At 33.6% G+C, this 26,500-nt stretch overlaps 1 long non-coding RNA gene across 1 annotated transcript in view; it reads right to left on the bottom strand.

Annotated features, from left to right (window-relative positions):
* LOC116468365 (uncharacterized) overlaps positions 1-26,093 on the bottom strand; it is a 97,101-nt gene extending 71,008 nt beyond the window's left edge. The window contains exons 1-3 of the long non-coding RNA XR_004248030.1: positions 25,647-26,093; positions 25,040-25,119; positions 20,626-20,752 (exon numbers count right to left, since the gene is read on the bottom strand). This is a non-coding gene — a long non-coding RNA (uncharacterized LOC116468365). The remainder of the gene's footprint in view (positions 1-20,625; positions 20,753-25,039; positions 25,120-25,646) is intronic.
* Between the last annotated feature and the right edge of the window lie 407 nt (positions 26,094-26,500).

Below are 26,500 nucleotides of genomic sequence, written 5' to 3'. Positions count from 1 at the left end.
TTGGCATGGAAATACACATGCGTGCGTGCACACACTCACAGAGATACACACACCCTATTCCTATCCAGAGAAATATTCGCTTTAAGGTCAATATTACAACTGTTAGAGATCTTCCATAGTAAAAAGAGCTCTATTGAGAAATATTAAGTTAAACGAGATTCCAACGCTCATTCATTTTCTAAAATATTACTCAGGTTAGAGTATTTTTAGTTAAAATATTCAACTAAGCATCCTAAACAAATTATCATTTAAGTTTCCACATACCAAAGCCACCTTATGGCAATCAAAACTGGTGATCCTAATGCTTTTCCACAGCATGGCAAGTTTTTACTAATTCCAAAAATATATGGTTTTGTGATATTAATCACATCTATTCAATTGGTTTATTTTTTTATTTTTTTATTTTTAGTTAATGGGTACAATGTTAAGATTTTAACCAATAAAGGATCATCAGTGAACTACTTTAGTAAATGAAAATATGATGAAAATATAAAAACATTACAGAAGTGTGATTATTTAATACTGTATACAAATGCCTTACATAATTGCACTGTGCCTTTGCAGAATTTCTTTTTCATGCTATATTCATAAGCACCTTTTAGCTGGTTTGATACATGTTCAGTTTAATAATATTTCATAAATATTTCCAGAGCTGACAATAAGAGAAAGTGAATTACTTAACACTTTAAAGACAAGCAAGCATCCTAAAACTCTAAAAATTAATTCAATGTGAAAAACTACTGTTTGGAGAAAATATGTATCTTTTTTTTTACATATTGCTCAGGGGAGATAAAAGAGCTAGAATTTACATAACAGAACACTGGAGATGAGAAAGCTGTAGGAAGACAGGGCTTCAGAGATCTGCAGAGGAACTCCTCCAGTTCTGAGTATTGATCGGCACCTCCACATGCTTTTGACAAAAGCTTTTGTGGCACAGCATAGACACACAAGTAAAGATACGATATGATAGCACCTGGCTCTTACAGAGATCCAAACCTAGTACTGGTCTTACAAACCATACCGAAGAAATTCACGTTGCTCAAGACATTGAGTAGAATATACAAAAGGGTCCTGCCTTAGGTTTGTGGAATAACTAGCCCTAAGTTGGAGTTTCCCAAATTCAACTTTTTTGAAAAATTCAAATATTTGAGTTTAAATTCAAAAATTTTAATATTTTAGGCTATGATTATTTGTTGTTGGGGGCCTGCCCTAAGCATTATGAAATGTTCAGCAGCATCCATGGTATCTAACCCCTAAGTGTCAGTGGCATTCATCCCTAACTTTTGACAATCAATTTTGATTACAAAATTGATTACAGGCCAGGCACGGTGGCTCATGCCTGTAATCCCAGCACTTTCGGAGGCCGAGGCGGGCGGATCATGAGGTCAGGAGATCGAGACCATCCTGGCTAACACGGTGAAACCCCATCTCTACTAAAAATACAAAAAATTAGCTGTGCGTGGTGGCGGGCGCCTGTAGTCCCAGCTACTCGGGAGGCTGAGGCAGGAGAATGGCGTGAACCTGGGAGATGGAACTTGCAGTGAGCTGAGATCACGCCACCGCACTCCAGCCTGGGCGACAGAGCAAGACTGCATCTCAAAAAAATAAAAAAATTTGGTTACAAAATCCAGACATTGCCAAACGTCTTCCGGGGTAAAAAATTGCCTTTATTAAAAACTACTAATATAGAATGAACACTTCTATCACCCTGCCTAAAATATTGTTAAAGCAAGAGCCAACAGGATCAAAATATTTTCAGTTAACAACTGTAGACTAGAACAAATTCTGTGAATATTTATAAAGACACAAAATTACCTAGCCCATACCAAGGTAAAATTCACAATATTTGCTGTTTAATTTTAGCTATTTTTTAAAAGAATTCCAGATATGCACAGAATCAAGAAAATGTAATTCAAAATAATGAGATAAATCAATTAAAAATTACTCAGAACTGAAATGGAGGGAGGATAGAAATAGCAGGCAAGAAAATTAAAACAATTTTTGTTTCTATATTATATATACCTAATGTAAAGTAGAGGCAAGGGAAATGGAAAATGAATATTTTAAATTGATTTTCTATAGCTGAGAACTACAATGTCTGAGATATACTAGATGAGATTAAGAACTTAATAAATATTGCAGTAAAACAATATTACATTCAGAATACAGAAATACAAAGTAGTTAAATAAGGCACTGAGAGAACAGAGTAAAAAAAGAACACAGCATCAATAACTGGTAGAAAGATGTCAAGGAGCCAACTGCATATATATATTGGAAGTTCTGAAGAAAAGGAAAGAGGAAAAGAAGAAAAAATATATTTGAAGAAATAATTGGTGAATTATTTTTAATATTTTATGAAAATTGTAAAGCCACAGATCTGAGAAGCTCAACAAACCCCAAACACAAGAAACATGAAAATAACTATAAGAACTACATCATAATCAATTTTCTCAGTATCAGTGATAGGAGAACATCGTAAATGTAGCCAGATATGAAATATAATGTTATATAAAGAGGGGAAGAAAATGTGACAGTAGCAGAAGATTTATCACTGGGAACAATGAAATAAGAAAGAGAGTAGATATCTTGAAACTTGTTTTATTTTTATTTTATTTTATTATTATTTTTTTTTTGAGATGGAATCTTGCTCTGTCACCCAGGCTGGAGTGCAGTGGTGCGATCTCGGCTCACTGCAACCTCTGCCTCCCAGGTTCAAGTGATTCTCCTGCTTCAGCCTCCCAAGTAGCTGGCCCGCCACAGTGCCCAGCTAAGTTTTGTATTTTTAGTAGAGACGGGGTTTCACCATCTTGGCCAGGCTGGTCTCAAACTCCTGACCATGTGATCCACCTGCCTCACCTTCCCAATTGGTTGGGATTACAGGCGTGAGCCACTGAGCCTGGCCAAAACTTGTTTTATAAAGAGTTTCATTGTAGAATTCCACATCAGCAAAATAATCTTATGAAAATTAAGGTAAAGTACCCTTTCAGACATACAGAAGCTGAGAAAAATTATTATAGAAAGTAATTCAATATAAGAAATGCTTTTAAAATGTCCTTTACACATAGAAAAATGAGACCTGTAGGAAATTTAGATCTGTAAAAATTAATGAACATTATTTGCATTATTTGAAATAATTGCATAAGTAAGTGTATAACATTATTTTATTATTTAAAATATAAATATATGTAGAAATTAATTAAAAACAATCTCTAAAGGATGATAATTTAACCAAAAATACTCACAACATAATATTATTATTATACTAGCCCCACAACTAATGGCTGTTATAATAATAATGATGGAATAATTGAATTGGACGCTAGAAGAGACAAAGATTGGCAGTGGCCACACGGCAAGGCAACAGAACAGATCTTAGTCAATAGTTCAACCAGGAGCACACTGACCAGCTGAGAGGATTTTTTTGCACATATCAGTCTTAAAGACTAAGCCTTTTTCTTATTTACTCTTCTCTATTCACTCCCAGACTCCCAACACAATTTTTCTTTTACACCACAAACTCAAGGCTCAGATTGCTTCACTAGTAAATTATATTAGATATCTAAGGAAGAAGTAATATTGATTTTACACAGAATACTCTAGAGTTTGAAAGGGAAGAAATACTCCACAACTCATTCTATAAAGTCAGACTTACCCGATCTCAAAACCAAAGGCATTACAAAAGAAAGAAAGAAAAGAAATAAAGAAAGCAAGAAGGAAGATATTGATGCAGAAACAGTATGGGATGACATCTAACATTATTTGTGACAAAAATTCTCAGCAATTTAAGAACAAAAGGAAACTCTTTTAATCTGATAAATGGAATCCATAAAAATCCTACAACTGATACTATTCTGAAAGGAAAGTATGTACTGCCTTTATCATAAGATCAGAAATAAGATAAATAATGTCCACATCCACTTTTACCACTTCCCATTTCTATCCAATCATTTACCAAAGATTCTATCCAGTCCAATAAGGTAAAACCAAGTCAGTGGGTTTGGTGGAGACAGTGTTGATGACAGAGACAGAGAGATGGAGAAGGGCACAAAGAGAGATGGGGAGAAAGCAGAGAGACACAGAGAGAAAGTGGGGGAGGACAAAGCCCAGATTGGAAGGGAAGAAGGCAAAAATCATTTATTTAATGACAAAATTATTGTCTATGTACAAAATCTGATGGAATCTACAAAATGTATTTAAAAATAATTTAAAAAATGAATCAGACCCAGACTTTATATGCTTCACAAAAATTAACTCAAATTGTAGACCAAAATGTAAAGCTTAAAACTAAAAAATCTCCTATAACATATGAAAAAAATCTAGAGGACCTTCATTTTGGTGATGATTTTTAGAGATATTAGTAACACCAAAGATATGAAATAAATAATTGATAAGCTGAAGTACATTACAATTAAGATTATCTGCTCTATCAAAGATACTGTAAAAAGAATGAGAGAGCAAGCTACAGGCTGAGAGAAAATATTTTTCAAAGGGCATATCTGACAAAGAACTGTAATCCAAAATATGTAAAGAACATTGAAAACCGAAAAATAATAAAATGGACAACTTGATTAAAACTTGAGCCAAAAATCTTAACATACATCTCAGCAAAAAGATATACAAATGGCAAATAATGATATAAAAAGATGCTTCACATCATATACGTCATTAGGAATGTATAAATTAACACAGCAATGAGATAGCACTACAAACAAGATAACCACTATTAGAATGGCCAAATCCAGAACACCAGCATCACCAAATGTTGGTGAAGATGTGGAGCGACAAGAACTCATATTTACTGCTTACGGGAATGCAGAATGATACAGTCACTTTTAGAAGACAGTTTAGCAGTTTCTTACAAAACTAAACATACTCATAACACATAATCCAGGAATTATGTTTCTTGGCATTTTCTCAAAAGTGTTGAAAAGTTTATGTCCATGCAAAAATCTGCACATAGATGTTTGTAGTAGCTTTATTCATAATTACCAAAACTTGGAAACAACCAAGATGTCCTTCCATAAGTGGATGTGTAAATAAATTGTTGCATCTTCATAATGGGGTATCATCCAGCACTAAAAAAAAAGCTACCCAGCCACAAAAAGACATGGAGAAATCATAAATGTGTATTATTAAGTGAAAGAAACCAATCAAAAAGGGATTGCAGTTATATGACATCTTAGAAAAGACAAGTATGGAGATAGTATTAATAAGAAAATAAAATCTGTGATTGCTAGGGTTTGAGAAGGAAAGGGATACATAGGCATAGTACAGAGGATTTTTAGGGCAGTGAAGCTACTTGTATGAAACTGTAGTGGTGGATATGCATCATAAAAATTTGCACAAACAAACAGAATGTACGATGTCAAGAGTGAACCCTAACTCTGGGTGGCATGATTGTTAACATACGTTCATCAATCATAGCAAAAGTACTACTGTGGTAAGGAATGTTGATAATGGGAGAGGCTATGCATGCATGGAAACAGGGTATATGGTAAATCTCTGTACCGTCCACTGAGGTTTTCTGTGAATCTAAAACTTCTCTGAAAAATGAAGTCTATTAAAAATAAAAATGAATATCTATTAAGAGAATCCCAGTATATTTTTTAAAATTAAATTTTGCTATTTTTAAATTTTTATAGTTACATATTAGATGTATATATTTATGAGGTGCATAAAATGTTTTGATTAAGGCACCAACATGCTATTTTTCCATTGGTAGAAATTGACAAACTGTTTCTCAAATGTGAATGTAAATTATAAGAACTTAGAATAGTCAAAAATTAATTTGAGAAAGGAGCACTAACCCTATCTGATTTCAAGATTTATGTTAATCTTAACTAAGGTTGTGTTACTGGCATAAGATGGACAATTTGAATAATGGGACAGAATAAAGAGTATATAAGTAGCCTTAATCATATATGGACAACTAGTTTTCAACAAATGTGCGAAGGCAATCTAGTAATTAAAAAAAAATAAGCAGTCCTTTCAACAAATGTGGATGGAATGATTGAATATTCATGTTTAAAAATGAACTTAGACCAACCTTGAATCATATACAATAATTAACTCAGAATAGAAATATACTCCACGTAGGAACAAAACATTGGAGAAAATATTTGTGACTTTGGGTTAGGTGAAGAATATTTTAAATACAACACCAAAAGCAGGTTCCATAGAAGAATATACTGATAAGTGATCTTTTAAAAATATTATATATCCAGTTTTCAATACATGCTGTTAAGAGAATGAATAGACAAATCATAGACTACAAAAGTTAAATAAATTGTGAATTTTCAATTTTCAAGCACTTCATCATCATCATAATCTAAAATTATTTTTTCATTACCATATGTCTGGTACTGTACTGTTTTACATGCATTATTTCATTAAGTCCTTTCAGCAATCCTATAAGGAAGATATAAATTTTCTCATTTCACACATGAGTAAAGAGAAGATTTAAAGAATTAGGTAAATTGCTTTGGGTCAAAAGATGTAGCATCTGAATATAACTGCCTATCTAATTTTTACTTTCTCTAACACATGATACAATAAAGCCCCATAATTAATGGCTGATATAACCATAATTACTGAATGAATTAGACACCAAGAAGGACAAAGATGGGCATTATTCAACAAGTCCTCAGAAACAGAGCTTAGTCAGGGATTGAACTGGTCACAAACTTCCCAGCCTAGAGTATATTGCATTATATGTGTCAATCCTATGTAATTAGCTTATTTCTTATTTGCTGCTTTCTCTTTCACTACCAAAATTCCAGTTAAGTGTCTTCCTTTCCGTGTTTTTCTTTCCAGAAAATTGTGCTGAATTGTCACTTAGAATAAATCTTAATTCCCCAATCATCACAGTACTTGACAGGTTCTCATTAGCTCTTAAGCATGCATATGGAAAAATACTGAAAAATAGACTGAATTAACTTTTTTTTTTTTTTTTTGAGGTGGAGTCTTGCTCTGTCGCCCAGGCTGGAGTGCGGTGGTGCGATCTCGGCTCACTGCAAGCTCCGCCTCCTGGGTTCACGCCATTCTCCTGCCTCAGCCTCCAGAGTAGCTGGGACTGCAGGCGTCCACCACCACGCCTGGCTAATTTTTTGTATTTTTAGTAGAGACGGGGTTTCACGGTGTTAGCCAGGATGGTCTCGCTCTCCTGACCTCGTGATCTGCCTGCCTCGGCCTCCCAAAGTGCTGGGATTACAGGCGTGAGCCACCGCCCCCGGCCTGAATTAACTTTTGTGGCTTTTTCCTATTTTCTTTACTTGGGGATAAATGTTTATTCACATCTGTACTCTTTTTTGTCAAGAGAAATAGAAGAACTCATAAAATTGAATCTATTCCGACCAAATTCTTCACAGAGAATTTTTGAAGATATGATTAACATAAAGACAAATACAATTACTTAGTGACTACTATTACGGATAAAATTATTTAGAAAATGTCAGCTGGATGCGGTGGCTCACGCCTGTAATCCCAGTACTTTGGGAGACTGAGGCAAGCGGATCACGAGGTCAGGAGATCCAGACCATCCTGGCTAACAAGGTGAAACTCAGTCTCCACTAAAAATACAAAAAAGTAGCCGGGCGTGATGGCGGGCACCTGTAGTCCCAGCTACTCTGGAGGCTAAGGCAGGAGAATGGCGTGAACCCGGGAGGCGGAGCTTGCAGTGAGTGGAGATCATGCCACTACACTCTAGCCTGGGAGACATAGCAAGACTCCTTCTCAAAAAAAAAAAAAAAAAAAAAAAAATTTAGAAAATGTCTATGCTTAGATGGTTTGTATCTGTTTTTTACTCTCCTTAGCACTTCCCACCACTTTGAACATGTTAACTCAAGGTGAATTTCACTTTCCTAATAAAATTGTATCTTAAAAAATAAGAAAAATATCTCCTAAGTGTTCCAAAAGACTTTCCTGAATTATCCTCTCTTCCAAATAGCATCTATTTCATTTCATATTTAAGTTCTAAGCAGTATTCAATCATATTTATTGAAGTGTGAATTGCATTACTTGTCTATATTCTGTAAAATATCAGCTGACTTTCTCAAGTGGAGCCCTTTTTCTTTGTTTCACAGAATCCAAGTAATTAAAATACACAATTTGTTTTTTTTTCTGATGTTTATTTTATCTTTCTGAAGAGATTTTATCTGACTGAAAAAGAATGCTGTTGGTTTTTTTATTCTATATTTTTTATACCTATATTCTAGTAGAAATCCTGATATTTGCTAAATAGGTTTTACATTGCCAGTTTCATATTTATTGCCTTGATCATTAGACTAATTGACAAATAAAAGAGTCAATTACTTGCCCAATTTTTGGAATCTGGGAGGGGGAAGCCTTACTTATCCATCTGGTTTTCAGGTATTCCTCTTCCTTAACTCAGCCTTGTTAAGCTTCTTCCAAGTCCATGTGCCAGGCAGAAAGTAACAGTGATTACTGAAAACACTTTAAAAGAGATAGGTCTTATACTCTATTAAGGGACAGCTTACTGCCCAGAAAATATAAGTAGCCAATTTGCTTGTTACATACAAGAATCAATTAAACTAAAACATAAAAATAAAGTAAAATCTCAATAGATATAAATGCATATGAACAATTTAAGATGAAGAATTTAACAAAAAGAACATAAACAGAAGAAAAATGTGTTTATCCTCATCAGTAACCAAATAATAACAAGAGTTAGGTTAATCTCCCACCTGACAAATTAACTAATTAACTTAAATTATTACTGAGTATTATTATTGATAATACTTGATGACCAGGTGCTGTGGTTCACACCTGTAATCCCATCAATGAGAGGCTGAGGCAGGCCGATCTCTTGAGGTCAGGAGTTTGAGACAAGCCTGGCGAATATGATAAAACCATGACTCTATTAAAAATAAAAAAATTAGACGGGTGTGTTGGCACGCACCTGTAGTCCCAGCTACTCGAAAGGCTGAGATCAGAGAATCGTTTGAACCTGGGAGGTGGAGGCTGCAGTGAGCTGAGCTGAATTCACACCACTGCACTCCAGCCTGGGTGGCAGAGTGAGGCTGCGTCTGCTTAAATAAATAAATAAATAAAATAATAATGCTTGATGGCAAGAATGTGATGAGTGTTGTATATCTGTTACTATTGGGAGCATTCAGCCCTTTGCTTATTTAAGTCATTTACTGAGCACATACAAAGTGCAATAAGCCATGATGACACATCAGTGAACAAGAAGAAAAGGTTTCTGCTCTCATGGAAAATATGGTTAATCAAGGAAAATATTAAACAAATACTTAAATGAAAATAATTATCAAAATTCTTGCAATGTTAAAATAAATATCTTGCCTATTTGAATTCAAAAAAGTTTAGAATTTGAAAATTAATTGTTGAAATTGAATTGCCTCACAATCACACATGGAATATGTTTATAACTCATAAGTTTTCCTCTTTCTTCAGATATAAGTGATATTGATTAATTAATTGATTAATGAAGGTATTTGAGGTGTCTTGATTGCTCCAAAATAATTTAAGGAATAATCAAAGTTACATACAGAACAATACTTATTGTCTAAATATTTTAAATACTCTAACATTCTTTGCTGTTGTCCCTTTAGATTCAAAGATAATTCAAGTAAATGATCAGGCATAGAAAGGAACAGAACAGGCTACAGAGTTTCTTAGAGACGTAGTTTAATTCATGAATTTTTACCCTGATTTCTTTCAATGTTTTATAGAATTCTCTAGGAAACATATTTTTAAAACTAGAAAGCTCCATTCACTATTAATTTTCAGTGTTGGGGATCTAACAAATCTATGACTTGGTAGCCTATTGTGAGAGGCCATATGTTGCTGTGTATATGATAATAGCACTCACTCTGAGGCCAAGGAACTTTGTATTAAAATCTCAGCTCTCACATTTTTTTGTGACATTAACCAAAATAAATTTTTAAACTCAGCTGATTTTTCATTTATGTGGTAGCAATAATAGTAATGTAGGTTACATCAGGGCAGGTATTATTGTTTTGTTTATTGCTGTATAATTAGTACCTAAAACAGTTTATGGCAGCTAGTACCATGCCAATTAAATATTTTGGAATAAAATAATCAACCAATTAATGAACAACATACTCTAACTCAAAGTATTCATGTGAAGATTAAACTGTAATGTCACTAAATCATTAGGCATTATTCTGATCCAACATTCCACTTCCTTTATGACCTTTGAGTTTACAGAATATATTTCATGTTCCTGGATGTTTCACTCTGCATTAGTAAAGGGTATGTAGAGAAGTTAATTAGGTTTGTTGATGTGATTGTGTAAATACCAATTCTAAATTTTTATCAAAAATATGAAATGACAAGACAATTCTAATTACAGCAATTCACTTACATGTTATACTGGATTGAGAGCTAAAGAAGAAGAGTACAATGAAGTTTCTTATGGTGATTTTGAAGCACAAAAATGAAAGCATTTATAACTCATATTATCTGGGGAAATCTATTATACTTAACCAAATAATGAGCAAGGTCATCTTCAAAATTAATATGTGATTAATAGAGTATATTAAAATAACACATTAATACTCTTAAATTACATATGTATAGTATGAATCACAACAATTCCAATTAATTTTTCTTTAATGTTGTTATTTTTTATACACTGATACATGTCAGACATATTTAGGACCTGTATTAGGCTGTTCTTACATTAGGCTGCTGTAAGGAAATATCTGAGACTGGGTAATTTCAAAAGAAAAGTGGTTTAATTGGCTCATGGTTCTGTAGGCGGTACAGGAAGTATAGTGGTGTCTGCTTCTAGGGAGACCTCAGGAAGCTTCCAATCATGGTAGAAGGCAAAGGGGGACCAGGTGAGTCAAATGGTGGGAGCAGGAGCAGGAGACAAAGTGGGGAGGTACCACAAACTTAAAACTATGAGATCTTGAAAAAACCCACTCACTATCACGAGGATAACACAAAGTGGATGGTGCTAAACCATTCATGAGAAATGAGCCCCCATGATTCAATCACCTCTCACCAGACCCACTTCCATCACTGGGTATTACAATTCTACATGACATTTCGTTGGGGACACAGATCCAAATCAAATAATTACAACCCTGACAATTCTTATGTCTCATATTCTCACATTGAAAAATGCAATTATGCCTTCCTACTAGTTTCCCAAAGTCCTAATTCATTCCAGTATTAACTTAAATGTCTGAAGTTCAAAGTCTCTTCTGAAACTAGGCAACTCCCTTTTACCTATGAGCCAGTAAAATAATTTTTAAAAAGTTATATACTTTCAAGATACAATGAAGATACAAGAATTGGGCAAATATTCCCATTTCAAAGGGCATAAATCAGCCAAAAGAAAGGGACTACAGTCCCATGCAAGTCTGAAACCTAGCAGAACATTCATTAAAACTTAAAGCTCTGAAATAATCTCTTTTGACTCCACTTGCTGCATCCAGTGCACACTGGTTCAAAGGGTGGGCTCCCAAGGCCTTGAGAAGATTTACCCTTGTGGCTTTGCAGTGTTCAGCCCCTGTAGGTGCTCTCACAGGTAGTAGCTAAATGCCTTTGGTTTTTTGGCACACAGTGTGCAAGTCATCAGTGGATACAATGAATATATACAATATACCATCCTGAGTTCTGGAGGGTGGTGGCTTTCTTCTTGTAGCTCCACTAGACAGTGCCTCAGGGAAGACTCTGTGTGGGGTCTCCAATGCCACGTTTTCTATCTTCACTATACTAGTAGAGCATCTGTGTGAGGGCTCCACCCTTGCAGCAGGATTCTGCCTGGCACCCAGGCTTTCCTATACATCCTCTGAAATCTAGGTGGAAGTTTCCAAGCCTTAACTCTTGCACTCTGTGCACCCTCCAGCTTAACACCAAAAGGAAATCACCAAGGCTTATGGCCTACATACTCTGAAGCAGCTGCCCCAGTTGTACCTTGCTCCTTTGAGCCACAACTAGAGCTGGAGTGGCTAGGATGCAAGGAACAGTGTCCCAAGACTGTGCAGGGCAGTGGGGCCCTGGGCCTGGTCCGTGAAATCATTCTTCCCTGTTAAGCATCTGGGCCTGTGGTGGGAGGGGATGCCATGGAGCTCTCTGAAATGGCTTTGAGGCCATTTCCTTATTGCTTTGGCTATCACCACGTGGACTCCTCTTAGTTATGCAAATATCTCTAACAAGTAGTTGCTCCACAGCCTAATTGAGCTCTTCTAAAAACAGGCTTTCCTTTTTACCACATGGCTGGACTGCAAATTTTCCAAACTTTTATGCTCTGCTTTCCCTTTAAATGTAAGTTTCAGACTTAGACCAATTTTTGCTCATGCATCTGAGCATAGGTTGCTAGAAGCAGCTACACCACACACTTAACACTTTGCTGCTTAGGAATTTTTTTCACCAGGTACCCTAAATCATCAGTCTCTAGTTCAAACTCCACAGATCCCTAGGTCATAGACACAATTCAGCCAACTTATTTGCTAAGAAATAACACATGTGCCTTTAGCTCCAGTTCCTCATTTTCATCTGAGCCATCCTCAGGCTGTACTTCCCTGTCCATATTACTATCAGCACTTTGGTTACAACCATTTAGTCACTCTCTAAGAAGTTCCAAACTTTCCCTCATCTTCCTGTCTTCTTCTGAACCTTCCAAACTCTTCCAATCTCCATCTGTTGCCCAGTTTCAAAGTCATTTCCACATTTGCAGATATCATTGTAGCAATGCCCCACTCCTTGGTACCAATTTTCTGTATTAGGTCATTCTTGTATTGCTATAAAGAAATACTTGAGATTGAATAATTTACAAAGAAAAGAGGTTGAACTAGCTCACAGTTCTGCAGCTATACAGGAATTGTGATGCCAGCTCTGCTTGGCTTCTGCGGAGGCCTCAGGAAGATTCCAATTATGGTGGAAGGTGAAGGGGAAGCAGGCATGTCACATGGCCAGAGCAGGAGCAAGAGAGGGATAAGGGAGATGCCACACAATTTTACACAGTGAGATCTCGTGAGAACTCACTCACTGTCACGAGGATAGCACTAAGTGGATGGTCCTAAATCATTCATGAGAAATCCACCTCCATCATCGAGTTACCTCCCACCAGGCCCACCTCCAAAATTGGAGATTACAATTCAAAATGGAATTTGGGTGGGGACACAGATTCAAATCATATCAGGACCATAGAAGGTTTCAAAGGTAAAGTTGTTCATTATCTTAATAAATGTATTTTTTACTTTAAAATCTAAACAAAATACTATTTTACAAAATATTCAAGCTTTAAAAAATATTTTTTAAATAGACATAATTATTGTCACATGATTTAAAAATAAAAAATCTATACATTTTAATTTTCTTTAGATCCACATTTACTACCTTAGCCTAAATTTTAAAATAATGATTTATTTTGATATACAAATTAATGACATGGCCTTTTAATTATCAACTTAAATAAATTAGAATTTTATAAATATATTATAACATTACAGATGAAGTTATTCATAATATAGCTAGGTAATGATCATAGAAAGGATTTCTACATAGAAATTTTACAATAAAAATGCTACATACTGACGCAATTGTTTAATATTACTGTTGATATTTTTAAAGAATTCTTAATTCATTGAACTTGAAAAAATCTATGACCTTTTATCTATATTCTTATTTTTAAACTTGTAATTTACATAAAGTTCTCTTCATTCTCTCTTCCATAAGGTAACATTGCCATTTTGTTTTCATGAAAGGGGAGAATGTGCATATTTTTTTAAAAATCTGCCATCAATATCTTTAAAATAAAGTTCTAATAAAGTAGGTATATGAGAACCCTATGATAATTATGTAAACAAAGTGCTTATATATGTAATAGAATTGTATATGTAATTATATGTAAAATATAATTATGTATCTCAAAGTGTTGGTATTATGTCTATGAGCAATCATACCTGGCCCAAAATCATTGTTTTAATAAACTTCAGTGAATGACAACAGATATACAACTTAATGAATTCAGAAAAACAATTCATAAAAAATGAGAAATTTTAGAAAGAAATAGAAATCCTAAAAAGAAGCAAACAGCAATTCTGGAGCTAAATAACACAATGAGTAAAATTTAAAAAGCAGTAGACAACATCAACAGCAATCTGAAATATTCTGTGAATTCAAACAAGTATTTGACAACAATCACCAGAGGAGAAAAAAGAAAAAAACAGAATGTAAGAGAATAAAGCAAGCCTGTGGAATTTATGGGACACCATCTAGAGAGTTAACATTTGTGTTATAGGAGTGAGATAGGGTAAGAAAGAGAAGAAGAGACAAAGCTTTCAACAATGGCTGAAAACTTCCCAAAGCTGAGGAGAGATACATACATCCCGGTACATGAATCTCAATGGTCCAAACAAGTTCAACCCCAAGAAAACTTCACCAAGACATAGCATAGGCACACTTTCAAAAACTAAAGATAAACAGAGACTCTTGAAAACAACGAATGATTTTTTTCTCACGTACGACTTTTTTGTCTTTTTTTACAGTTTTTTATTCAAAGCATATTTTATCTGATATAAGTATAGCTCTCTTTGGTTTCTATTTGCATGCAATTTATTTTCTATCCATTTACTTTCTGCCCCCATGTGCTCCTAAAGTAATTCTCTTGTAGAGAGCATAGAGTTGGGTCTGACATTTTAAAATTGAGCTACTGGTTTTCTTTTGACTTACATTTAAACTAATCATTGATAGGTAAAGACTTACTGTTTCAATTTTATTAATTGTTTTCTGGCTGTTTTGTACATCCTTTGTTCCTCTTGCTAGATTATTTTGTGATTTGATAATTTTCTATGGTGGTATGTTTTAATTCCTTTCTATAACTTTTATATACATATTATAGTTTATATATATGTTATATATATTATTACATATTATATATTATTATATACTATTACATATATATTATTATGTTATATCTATTATAGTTTATATATGTTTATATATATGTATATATATGTTTATATATGTATATAAATATATATGTTTATATATAAATATATATAGTTTATATACAGTTTATATATATATAGTTTTTATATATATATATAAATATATATTTATGTTCCCCATATTTATGTTCCCCATAAGGCTGTCAGTAGAATTTTCAGCAAGAAACTTTGTAGGCCAGGAGAAAGAAGAATGCTACATTCAAAATTCTGGGGGAAAAAAAAGCATGCAACTAATAATACTATATTTACTGGACAGAGCTGTGCATGAAAAATAAATAAAACTAAAGACCTTCCCAGAGAGAGATAAAGCTGAGAGAATTCGTCATCACTAGACCTGTTTTGCAAGAAATACTAAAGGCAATTCTTCAAGCTGAATTAAAAGGATGCTATTAGTAACATGAACATATATAAAACATAAAACTCACTGGCACACAGGTAAAATTAAGTATGTATTCAAATGTTAAAGACTCTGATACTATAATAATGGTGTGAAAATAACTTATATCTTCAGTAAAAGGTTAAAAACAAAAATATTAAAAATAACTATAACTCCAATAATTTGTTAATGAATAAACAATATGAAAATGTAAATAATATCAAAAATATAAAATATGTGTGGGGAAGCAAGTTGTAAAGTTATTGTATGTGATCAAAGTTAGGTTGTTACCAGCTTAAAGTATAAGCTGTTTCGGTAAGCCTCATAGTAAGTACAGAGAAAAAAACTATAATATATGCATAAAAGTTATAGAGTGGAATTAAAGCATACCACCATAGAAAATGATCAAATCACAAAATAATCTAGCGAGAGGTACAAAGAATGTACAAAACAGTCAGAAAACAATTAATAAAATTGAAACAGTCTTTACCTATCAATGATTAGTTCAAATGTAAATCAAAAGAAACCCAGTAGCTCAATTTTAAAATGTCAGACCCAACTCTATTCTCGCTACAGGAGAATTACTTTAGGAGCACATGGGGGCAGAAAGTAAACGGATAGAAAAAAAATGCCATGGAAATAGAAACCAAAGAGAGCCATACTTCTATCAGATAAAATGTACTTTAAATTAAAAAACTGTAAAACAAGACAAAAAGCGTTATTATATAATAATAGAAGTCAACTCTTTAATAAGATATAACAATTGTAAAAATATGTGCTCCCAACATTTAAACAGTTAAGCAAATAAAGCAAATACTAATAGATGTGAAGGGAGAAATAGCAGTAAAACAATAGTAGAGTACTTCAATAACTGACTTTAAACAATACATAAGTCATCTGGAAAGAAATTGAACAAGAAAACATTGGACTAAAAGTATACCTTGACCAAATGGACCAACAGACATATACAGGAAATTTCATCTAGCAACAGCAGTACGTACATTCTCCACAAGTGCATATGGAACATTCTCCAGGATAGACCACATATTAGGCTACAAAATATGTCCTAACAAATTTAAGAAGATTGGAGTCAAATTAAATACCTTATCATTATTACTCTGGTATGAAATGAAATGAGAAATCAATAACAAGAAGAACCTGGAAAATTTACAAATATGTGTAAGTTAGACAGCATTTCCTGATAAAATGATATATCAAAAAATAAAAACAAAAAATACTTTGAGACAAATATAAATGGAAACAAAATATGTTCGAGTTTATGAGAGCAATTCTAAGATATAAATTTATAACAATAAATACCTATATAAAAATAACAAATACACAGTCTAACACTACTTTTTCTCAAGGAATTAGAGAAGAAGGAACAACTAAGCCCTAAGTTAGTAGTCAAAATGAAATAATGAATATCAAAGCAGAAAAAAATAAAATTGAGACTATGGGAAAATGGAAAATATCAATGAAATTAAAAGATGGATTTTTAAAAATACATAAACAAGATCAACAAACCTTTAGCCAGACTAAGACAAAAAGACTAAAGACTGAATAAATAAAATCACAAATAAAAAGGAGATATTACAACTGATACCATAGAAATACAAAGGATCATAAGAGGCTAGGAAAATTGTGTACCTGCAAGTAAGATAGCCTGTAAGAATGGATAAATTCCTAAAAACATATCTCTACTGAGACTGAATCACAAAGAAATAGAAAATCTGCTGTGACCCTTAAGTAAGGAAACTGAATAAGTAATATCAAATATGTATCAAAGAAAATCCTAGGACCTGATGGCTAGCTGGTAAGTTCGAACACACATTTACAAAAGAATTAACCAATCCTTCTCACACGCTTTCAAAAAATTAAAGACAGAGTACTTCCAAACTCATTAGTCCAACATCACTCTAACTCCAAAGCCAGACAAAAACATTACAAGAAAAGAAAATTCCAGGCTAACATTTCTGATGAACATTGATGGAAAAATCTCCAACAAAATACTAGCAAACCAAATTCAACAGCACATTAACAGAATCATTTGCCAACATCAAATGAAATTTATCCCTGGTATGCAAAGGTGATTTAATATATGCAAATCAATAAATATGATAAATCACAATGACAGAATGAACAACAAAAGTTACCTAATCATTTCAATATACGCAGAAAATATTTGGATAAATTCAACATGCTTTTATGGTAAAAACTCTCAACAACTTAGGTTTAGAAAGAGTGTACCTCAACACGATAAAGGCCGTATATGACAAACCCGCAGCTAACATTATATTCGGAAGTGAAAAGTAGAAAGCTATTCCTCTAAGATCAGGAACCACACAAGGACGCCCACTCTTGCTACTTCTACTTAACTTTGTACTGGAAGTTCTAGCCGGAGCAATTAGGAGAGAAATAAATAAATAAAAGGCATCTACATCAGAAAGGAAGAAGAAAAATTATCTCTGTATGTAGATGACATAATTTTATATGTAGAAACCCAAAAAGACTCCACAAAAACACTTGTTAGAACTTATAAGCAAATCCAGTAAATTTGCAGGATAACCAATATATAAAATATAGTTGCATTTTATTAGCTAATAATGAACTATTCAAGAATTAAGAAAACAATCCCATTTATAATATCATTAAAAGAATAAAATACTTAGGAATAAATGTAGTCAATACAATGAACTAAAAATTATAAAATATTGATGAAAGAACACAAAATTTGTGTACAGCAAAAGAAACCATCAACAAAATGGAAAGTCAACTTGTGGAATGGGAAAAATATTTGCCAACCTTATACCTGATAAGGAGTTAATATCGAAAATATTTAAGGAGCTCATACACCTCCATAGCAAAAAGCCAGATAACACCATCATAAAATGAGCAATGGGTCCAAATAGACATTTTTCCATTTTCCAAAGAAAACAGAAATGGCCAACAGGTAAATTCAAAGCATTCAATAAAACTAATTATCAAGAAAATGCAAATCAAAACCACAATGAGAAATAACCTCCTGCAGTAATCTTCCCTGCAGTGGGTGAGGAAAACACTTTATGTAAGTCAATATCACCCAGGCTTCGCATTCATTACTTAGAGGGCTTCTTAAACTGCAGATTTCGGAATCCCTCCCGTTGTTTCTATGAATTAGTCTGTCTGGGTTAGTACCAGGGAATTTGAATTTTTAACGAGTTCCTAAGTTATTATTTTATTTTTAAAACACAAATTTATTATTTTACAGTTCTTCATGTCAGAAGTCTAAAATGATTTGGTAGGACTGTGTTCCTTCTGGAGGCTCTTGAGGAGACTCTGTTGCCTTACTTTTATTTCAGTAGAAGGCATAGTGGCTGCTTGCATTCTTTGGTTCATTAATTACCCCATTTTCAAAGAACAGTGTCTCCTAATCTCTCTCTCTCTCTGTCTCTCTCTCTCAGACACACACACACAGACACATACACACAGACACACAGACGCACACACACACACACACCCGCTCTCATACCCTCTCTTTTTCACTCTCACCCCTGCTTCTGTCATCACATCTCCTTCTCTGATTCTGACCCTCCTGCCCTTGTCTTGTAAGGATCATTATGATTACACTGAGCCCACCAGGACAGTCTTTCAAAGTCCTTAACTTTCGATATGTACTGTAATGAATTCAGAGATTCTCAGAGTGAGGACATGGATATAACACAGTTTTGAAATATTATATTATATTTGTAGGTACGGAGGTAAATTGGAAGCAAAACTAAAAGATGTTTTCCATTTAGCTCTGACTTTTAGTGAAACAAGCAACTACAAAACCTTGGCTAAGTCAGTAGACACATTTGAACATTTGCTTTCTTGTAGTAGAGGGATTGATCTGGTTATTTCTAAAATATCTAACAATTCTTCATGTTGCGATTATATAACTAGAGGCTACCTCTGATTTTTTATGACAGTCAAAGGTAAAAATAGATGTTGAGTTTTAAAATACAGATAGTACAAAATGCAGAATTTAAAAAAATGTCAGTACGTAAGTATAGTTTCTTTCATGAATAAATTGTATAATTAATTATGCTACGTTTGTCTAAAAGTATTATCCTTCTTTTAGGAAAACACATGGGATAAAATATAGTTTAGATGATATCTAGCATATAATCAGGCATGTAGAGATCTCAGGATTCAAAAAGAAATATCAAATGAAGTGCAATAAATTGCGTTTTTTGTATAGGTCCTTCGAGTCCTATGTCAGAAAAGAGAGAAATGGCTTATCCAATATTTAAGCAGAGACAAATGGTATATGAAGAGGACTTATCAGGGCAGTGGAGAGAATTGGTGATGAAAATTGGTAGGGGGTGAGTAAAACAAGTTTGAGACTTTGTAAATTTTTCCCTACATTGTGGATTTCCAATCAAAATTCAAATGGAAAAAGGACTCCATCAAAGAATCTAATTCAACATTGGTAATACCATTCACAAGGAGAAACGCAGTGACAGTTTTCATTTACGAAGATTTGTTTTACTAAATTTCTTAGGGGGATGAATCTACTAAACGACATTCAAGGCTTTTAGTTTAATCATGTCTGTTTATTAATGCAGAATTCATGGTTTCAGTGTTTCTATTCAAATATATGTCAATGTGAACTTTGCTGTAACAGCAAACTGGTGTTTTCAGTATATTTTAAAATGTATTAATCACCACTAGAGGGCAGGGTTATTTCTCAATATTAGTTCCCTTATTGATGAAATTAACAAAATAATTACATCATACTTATATTTCTGTTAACTTTTTTGAAAGACAATTTCTATATGATGATATTTTTGGGTTAATCTTATTCTAATGATTTCTTAAGATGTCCTTTTAAAAAAATCTCAAATTCTATCCTACTTCACAAATTGTCTTAAATATATTAAATATTTTAAAAATTCATAGTCAGTGGACAGATACTATTTTGAACTTAACTGTGAAACCTTGTCCCTACTAAAAATACACAAAATAAGTATACAGGAAAATGATACAAGAGTGAAATTACAATATATTAAATATTAAATGTATATTAAATTATATGTAACATATTAAATATAAATAATGTTGTTAAAATATTATTTTAGATTCAACATGGCATTTTTTTAAATTACTGGCCATTTTGTCAGACCCCAAGAATAAAAATAAGACAGTCTATTTTAGATGTTATTCTCTTTTAGAAATCTTTTACTTCACTTTGCAGAACTGAATTATGTGCTTCTGTACTTCCATCTCAGATTGTAGAACATCATGTTAGAATTATTCACATACTCTATCCCCTCTCCGGACTTTTGAACTCCTTAGGCACTGATTCAAGATTGTGTCAACACTGTATCCCAGAATGCAGACTTGACCTGCCATATAGTAGATAAATAGTAGAAATTTGTGGCTATACTATAACAATGGTAGAAGAGAAAAAAACAATAAAAATTTAATTATTTACTATGATAATATCTTACTGTGTATTATTTTATCTTACTCAATTTCATGTCAATATAATATTGATTTTAAAATGATACATGAGCTGGGCGAGGTGGCTCACGCCTGTAATCCCAGCACTTTGGGAGGCTGATGTGGGCGGATCACTTGAGTCCAGGAGTTTGAGACCAGCCTAGCCAGCGTGGTGAAACCTCATAACTACTAAAAATACAAAAATTAGCTGGGCATGTGGCACATGCCTGTAATCCCAGCCATTTGGGAGGCTGAGGCAGGAGAATTGCTTGAACCCAGAAGGCGGAGGTTGCAGTGAGCCGACATCACACCACTGCACTCCAGCCTGGATGACAGAGTGAGACTCCATGTAAAAAAAAAAAAAAAAAATGTATGGAGAAGAGTGAACCAACAACAACTTGATTATCAGTTAAGGTTGATTCCGTAAGCATTTCTTGAGGGCCTAATATGTTCCTTGTGTTATGCTCAGTGCTGGGCATAACAAATTGAATAAAAAGTTGATGCCTTTAAAGGACCGGTGAATAGAAAAGCAGATACAAATGATAATTCTAATCTTTGTAATTAAACATCTTGGCCAACTTATAATTGGTCTTCAGGTTGACTAAGGTAGAAATGTCAAGAAATGTCAAGTTTGGGGCAGAATATGGAGAAAAGGGGCCCCTATTACACTATTGGTGGGAATGTAAATTAGTATAGCTATAATGGAAAACAGTACAGAGGGCCTCAGAAAACTAAAAATATAACTACCACATAATCTAACAATGCCACTACTGAGTATATATCAAAAAGAAATGATATCAGTTTATATTTTAAAGTGAAGAGTCTTCAGAAACTAAACTTTTCTCCCACATATTTATGTTAATGATCAGCTTTATACTGATTTATCAAAATTATAGACTATTAATATGAAGAAGCATTTGAAGTAATAGTCTATAATGATTACTGTAAACAGGAAAGGAAGTAAAAATTAATGGGACTAAGCAGATTGGGAAAAAATATATCAGTGGATTAAGAATGGAAAACTTTCTTATTAAAGGAGTAGTACTGTATACGGAAAATAACAAAAGGACCAGGAAAGGTAAAATATTATAATTAAAGAGAATGAGACTTTGTGTTTCAATGTTAATCAGCTATCTGATTAAAAGAAGAAGAAAAAAGTATTTATCATTACTACTAGGATATTCCGTGGAGTAAGTGCTACCTTCTGAGAGTGACTTAGATCTGTCTGCTCTCATTTATATAAGGACTTTATTCTCACTTTCCATTTTACCACATTGTTTACCACCAGCAAGAATTAAAACTGATGTATATCCTCAGGGACTTGCCATTTTAAAGTGTGGGTATCTATCTATCTATCATCTATCTATCTATCTATCATCTATCATCTATGTTTTATACTTATATAAGATATGTTTACTAATATATAATTAATTATATGTATATGAGACAATCTTGATAAGACACTCAGTTTCTTTACTTCTTATGCATTCTCCCATTGTAAAAATGAAATGTTTACTTCTCTGAATTTTGCAACCCTTCTTATTGTTTGTGAACACTAAGAACGATTGGCCACGCCCTTGAGTAACTTTACTAATACAGGAGGGTAAATATTTAGAGCAATATATAGGGATTTAGTCTGTGATCTCCATTCTTATAAAGTAATATAAATATTTACAGTGCATTTATCCCACAGTGTCTGTCCTAGGAGTGAATATAATGAAACAACAAAAGCTATTTTTTAAAAAATAGTTATCTGCAGCCTTCACTCTACTGACATTTAAATTTGTGACTTAAATAACACAATGTAGAAGATATTATGGCTTCCTAACATCTCAGAATTCAGTAAAACATAATCAGTGTAAATATGGCCAACACTCCTGAATGAGAGATAAATATGAAATTAGGGCTATGAGTAATTTATAAATAGTTTGAAGAAAAAAATGTACATTTTTTAAAAGCCCAAGTGGAAAAATAGAAAAGTGGTTAATTATAATTCTTCACCTTATTCCCATAAGTGTAGAGAGTCAGCATGATAAATTTAACATTTTTTATTAATACAATATGTCATATACTCTGCTAGTGTAAAAATGCAAGTAAATTGACCTTAAATCATCCTGAAGATTTAAGGTCCATCTGAAGATTTAAAGTAAGAAGATTTAAGGTAAATCAATCTGAAGTATCAGATTAGTAGAAGAGTAAGATATTGTAGCATAGCCTGTTTTAAGGCTAACAAAATTATATCATTTTTGCTTTCTCTCTGTTTTATTCACAGTAGTGATTTGAAAAAAATTAAAAAGCTCTGATTTTGAATATAAGGAAACATCTTCTCAGAAACTAGCTAAGACACTGATATTACTCTTCTTGCTATAAACTTATCTGCTCTTAAAAATATTTCTGGTTCCCCAGCTTGGCTGTGTTGATATCAGTTCCATTAGGTTAAAAACAAAGCAAAACAAAACAACAACAACAATAAAAAAAAACTCTCATAATAGTTGCTTGCAGTAGTATGTTCTGTAGAGTATTTCACCTTGCTTGGTCTGGTTCAAGGAGCAAAATGGGAATCCTATCCTACCAAATGCCTTTCCAACTCACTCATAGAGAAGCCTCTTCTGTGCATTAATCCACTATGCGCTTATCACTCTGTTGACCTTGAAGAGGTTAAAATATGCTATTCTGGCATATTGGCTATTTAAGTTTAAAGTGGTTTAAAAACAATACGTACAAAAGATCACTTTGACCTCTGTGCTGTCTCTCAAAAGCAGAAGATAAAATTCCCATATGAAAGACGCCCTCCCTTTACCAGGAAGATGCAAAATTTTTATATTCAAGGATGAGAAGTCAAAACTAAAAACTATGTAAAGATCTTGTTAAAATAGCTCTTGTCTTTTAAGACTTCCACATGATTTAGTTGCTTCTTCACAACTAACTATTCTTTGTCCAATTCAGTGTTTAAGTAACTGACCCTAACTGCATCTTTTTTTTTTTTTTTTTTTTTTTAGAGAGAGGGAGTCTCGCTCTGTCGCCCAGGCTGGAGTGCAGTGGTGCAATCTCTGCTCACTGCAAGCTCCGCCTCCCGAGTTCATGCCATTCTCCTGCCTCAGCCTCTCCGAGTAGCTGGGACTACAGGCGCCCGCCACCACGCCAGGCTAATTTTTTTGTGTTTTTAGTAGAGACAGGGTTTCACCGTGGTCTCGATCTCCTGACCTCGTGATCCACCCACCTCGGCCTCCCAAAGTGCTGGAATTACAAGCGTGAGCCACCACGCCCGGCCCTAACTGCTTCTTTGGGTTTTTATTTACTTATGAGAGCTTCCACGCCCTGTAAAATTTGTATTACACTTTTGTCTTGTTAATCTATATAATGTCAATTTAATTCTCAGATCCAGCTGAAACCCTAAGGGGATGAAGTTGGAATTTGTTGCCCCTAGACCCTCTTTGCACCATGTTATATTTGTTTATATAGCTACTTTCCCCACTAGACAGTAAATTCCTTGATATAGGAAGTATGTCTTAAATATATGTATCCCTAATACCTTACACTATTTTTGACACCAAATTCTCCTCAAAATAAATCTTTGACTATTTAAATAATTTTCACCAAGGTTTATATGTATTCATAACCCTATCCTGAATGTGTTAGAAAACATGGCTTAGTTAAGAACTTGCATTTATATGAAAATTAACATTCCACTGAATAAATCTAATTCTCTCTTATTTGACACTGAAGACTATCTAAATAAAATTCCAAGCCATTCTATACTGTTGTAATTCAGGTTTTACATAGTCAATTATCACATAAAACAGTTTTGCACAATTAACTCTCATGGGATTTCAATTTTCAGAATGTTAACCAAAGATACCACTTTAGTTTTCCAGTGAAATGATCCATGGCATAAAATGTGTGTGTGTGCATTTACGTGTGTGTGCATGTTTGGCCCAGACAAAATTATACACAATCTTTAAATTAATAAAAAAGAGCATATTTCTCTTCCAATAACAGAATAGGGAGAAAATGTTATAAAAGTTAACTTATTACAAAACTATTTATTTACTAGGAGAGAAAAAGTAAATACCAAATAGACACATCTATTTTTTTAGCTTTAGAGAAATGAGTTAGGGGCCAGGTATAGGGCACTGAAACTGCCTAAGCCAGGAAAGAGACTATCATGTGACTTAGCATAATACACAAATACACCTACTGATCAGACATTGCCTTGTAAACAGTACTTACCTCTAAAAGAAACTAGGACTCCCTGAAGAAATGGTTGATTCCAAGGCGATGGCAGGAAAATTTCAGATGAGCCTAAACATCTTATTATATTAAGCCAGAAAGTAGAAATTCCTTTATTTTTCAGATATAAAGAATACTGTTTTAAAGAATCATAGGTAGGTATCAAAAGGGCACAGGACCTAGCTTAAATGGGATTACATTTCATTAAATCTGGGACAGTTTGGATATCAAAATAAATACAGAGTAATGAATTATGGCATAGAATAAAGCAAGAATCCTTGAGTCTATACTTATGTGAAAAGGTAACAAATAAATCTTTTGTAAGAAATGGGACATTGACCTAGTCTCAAAATATCTCCCCACTAACACTTACTAATTACAAGATTTAAAAAATGAGTTGAGAAGCCTATCAAACACCACTTTCATTAAGCATTAAAGTGAATATTACCAAGTAAGAGAACAAGTAGAATTTGTGCCTCCAGCGATAGGAATGTTTGGGAACACAGCATCACTCCTGTAGTATTCCTTACAAAGATGCCTAGTCTGAATGTAATAAAAAAAAATTTAGGCAAATCTAAATATAATGACATTTTGTATAATAACTGACCTGTAGTCTCCCAAAGCATTAAAGTCATGAAAGACAGTGTGAGGAGCTATTCCAGATCAAAAGAGGTTAACAAGTAAATGCCATACTTATTTCTGAACTGAATCTTTTTGGTATAAGGAATATTTGATAGGATGGAGGGTAGTTGGCAAAACTTGAATGGAGTTTGAGGATTAGATGTTTGCAATATATTTTTCTATTAATAGTTTTCTATTTCTGTATATGTGGTCACTCTCAGCCTAGTGGCAGAAAGCAATAATGACTTCATAATGCTCATAAATCCTGTGGGTTAAGAACTTGAAAAGGACTCTGTGGAAATAATCTGATTCTGTTCCATGATACTGGGGGCTTCAACTGAAAAGGCTTGCTGGCTGAAAGCAGAAATCCTCTGAAGGCTTGTGAAGTACAGGTCTAGTGGTTGAACTTGGACCTAAATAATAGACCTAAAGTATTTAGGCTGTTGGCTTAGAACCCAGAACTCACTTCAGAATCTCCACATTGTTACGTGGGCTTCCTCACAGCATGGTGACTGCATCTCAATAGCGAGTGTATTAGGAGAATCAGCTAAAATTCTATGACTATTTATGCATTAGCCTCATAAGTCTTAGAGCCTTCCCAGATTCAAGAACAGGAAATAAAGACCTTCTCACCTTTCCTTTTCCAGGTCAAAACCACACATTTGATAGCAGGAGGATGAAACTCACTTTGTAATAAGAGCATGCAAGACAGAAGAGAGATTGAGTTGCAGTTGTTTTTAGAAAATAAAATCTGTAAATCAAATACTGCCTGTTCTCACTTATTAAGTAGGAGTTAAAAAATGGGTGTACATGCACATAGAGGTGAAACAATAGATAATG

This window comes from Hylobates moloch, unplaced genomic scaffold (genome assembly GCF_009828535.3).
Source record: "Hylobates moloch isolate HMO894 unplaced genomic scaffold, HMol_V3 SCAFFOLD_5, whole genome shotgun sequence".
NCBI classification, from domain to species: domain Eukaryota; kingdom Metazoa; phylum Chordata; class Mammalia; order Primates; family Hylobatidae; genus Hylobates; species Hylobates moloch.
The sequence above is the reverse complement of the archived record's forward strand: the minus strand, read 5'-3'. Positions and strand labels throughout refer to the sequence as shown.